General features: G+C 35.4%; 1 pseudogene; it reads right to left on the bottom strand.

Moving 5' to 3' along the window:
• Positions 1-1,183: 1,183 nt before the first annotated feature.
• LOC111560947 lies at positions 1,184-1,994 on the bottom strand (annotated as a pseudogene).
• Between the last annotated feature and the right edge of the window lie 461 nt (positions 1,995-2,455).

The following is a 2,455-nucleotide window of genomic DNA, read 5'->3' as shown; positions in this document are numbered from 1 at the left end:
CAGCTTATACCCAGGTTACAAAAGAAACAGATTTTAACAGAAAATTAAATGGACATTTCAGGTGGCTTCAAAATAAATCTCATGAAATTTCCAAATTGGGAAATTTTGCCTAAAAAGACTTAAGATGTTTACCATCAGAGGCAATATTTATTCTTAAAGTTATAAGATATATCATCATGTGTAAATTTCAAACACAAAAGGAGGAGACATCATGGAAGATATTTCATCCTGCACAATTGTAGATTAAAAACAAGAAATACGAAATACAAAGGGAAGTAAATTCCACTCCACTATAAGAATAAAATTTCAACAAATAAAGTTTTTAAAAAGGCATTGTTTTGCTTCGTGGGGTGGTGAACTGTCAGTCCTGCAAGTCTAAACAGCACAGGCTTAATGCTTGAGCATGGAGTGTTCAGTGCTGCTTTGTATCCACAGCTAAGCAATACTACATAGGAGTTCCTTCTCTTTAACATTTTCTAAACCCCATCCTAGTTCTACTCTCTTTAATGAATGTTATTTCTTAAGTCATATCTTTTTGCTGTCACTTTGTACATTTAAAGGGAATAGTTGAAAGCAAAGTTGAGATGAAAAAGATATAACATTGTCCTCTTAGATGCCAGATCCTAATACGATCTCAAACACTAATAACTGTTTATCTTTGCCCAATGTGTTACTTTCTGCATATATGATTATCAGACAATACTTAATATATGACAAAAATTATACTCATGTAACTGAGTGCATCTATTAACAAAAGTAACAACACACCTGAATCAACTTAAGGACAAGCCTGATTTGCTTGCCAAAAATAACTTAGGAGAACCAATCATCCTTTACGTAAGAATATTTTCAACCCAGTGACAGAGAAAAATATCAGCATACACCGGTACCTCTGCAAATGTGCCTTGAAATTCAAAAAACTTTCCAATATTCTATAGACCAGTCAATATGTAAGTGAAACAAAAAGTGTATTTCAGTAATTTAAAATCTTAAAATATGCAAAATAGCCTTAAATAAATTTATAATAACACTATTGGCCTTTAAGATGAAATAAACTACCCAAGATATTTGTGCTACTGAAATAAAGAAAACAAATGGTCTTAAGATAATATTTAACCCTTCAATACTTGTGCATACAGTATTGCTTGCAGAAGGCATGACTTGTTTTCTCATTTAGAGCTATTTAGAAGATCATCCTCAAACTCCGTCTCCTCATTGCCAACTTCATGTCCTTGTTCCTCAATGTGTAGATAATGGGATTCAGAATGGGTGTGATCATAAAGTCCAACATGGCAAGAAAACTTATCCACTGGCACTGTGGGAAATGGCCACACATAAACAAAGATGCACGGTCCGAAAAACAAAACCACCACAGTCATGTGAGCTGACAGAGTAGAAAAGGCTTTAGACAAACCACATGAGGAACATTTCTATACAGTGACCAGGATGAAGATATAGGAGATAAGCACTAAGAAGAAGGTGCCCATGGAAACGAACCCACTGTTGGCATTAACCATGAATTCCATTCTGTAGGTGTCTGTGCAGGCAAGTTTGATAAGCCAAGGAAGGTCACAGTAAAAGCTATTTATCTCATTAGGACCACAAAGAGGCAAATGGACAACAAAAGCTAACTGGACCACTGCATGAATGAGGCCAATAACCCAAGCACTGGACAGAAGCAAAATGCACATCTGTGGGCTCATGATAGTCAGGTAGTGGAGGGGCTTGCATATGGCCACATATCTGTCCAAGGCCAGAGCAATAAGCAGGACCATCTCAGATCCAGCCAGGACATGAAGGGCAAACATCTGGTGACACACCCCTGAAAGTATGTGGTTTTGTGCCCAGAATACAGGTCACAATCATCTTAGAAACCCTTAAGGTGGAAAGACACAAATCAATAAAGGAGAGTTTAGCTAAAAGGAAGTACATGGGGGGTAATGTAAATGAGGATCAAAGGTCACTGTAAACACAAGGAGGTTTCCCAGGACCATTGTTACAGAAAACCCAGTAGAGAAAGCAAGGAGAAAATGTAGCACTGGTCCATAGGTAGAAAGTCCCAGGAATACAAATTAAGACTTCAGAGTAATTTGCTTCACATATTGGCTATGTCTGGTGATACCTAAAAGACCAAAACCAAAATAATAAAGAATTTATCAAAAATTACTATTTAAAAACACACATTTAAGCTTTTATTAAATCTGATTTAGGAAGAAATCTTCGTTAAAGCTATAAGGTTTTTTTTTTTTTAAATAGTGTGTTAACTTATCCATTTGGCTAAAATATTTAATAACTAAAATTCCTAATAAGGAATTTTGCCTAGTACTATGTACTATGTACTAGTACTATGTAAAGTTTTGCCTAGTACTATGTAAAGTTTTGAAGTAAAACACTGATCCTGACTTCAGGAGATTTACAGGTTAATGTTGGAATTAGACATTATAGCTTTACATAA

This window comes from Felis catus, chromosome B3, assembly GCF_018350175.1.
Source record: "Felis catus isolate Fca126 chromosome B3, F.catus_Fca126_mat1.0, whole genome shotgun sequence".
In the NCBI taxonomy this organism is placed as follows: domain Eukaryota; kingdom Metazoa; phylum Chordata; class Mammalia; order Carnivora; family Felidae; genus Felis; species Felis catus.
The sequence above is the reverse complement of the archived record's forward strand: the minus strand, read 5'-3'. Positions and strand labels throughout refer to the sequence as shown.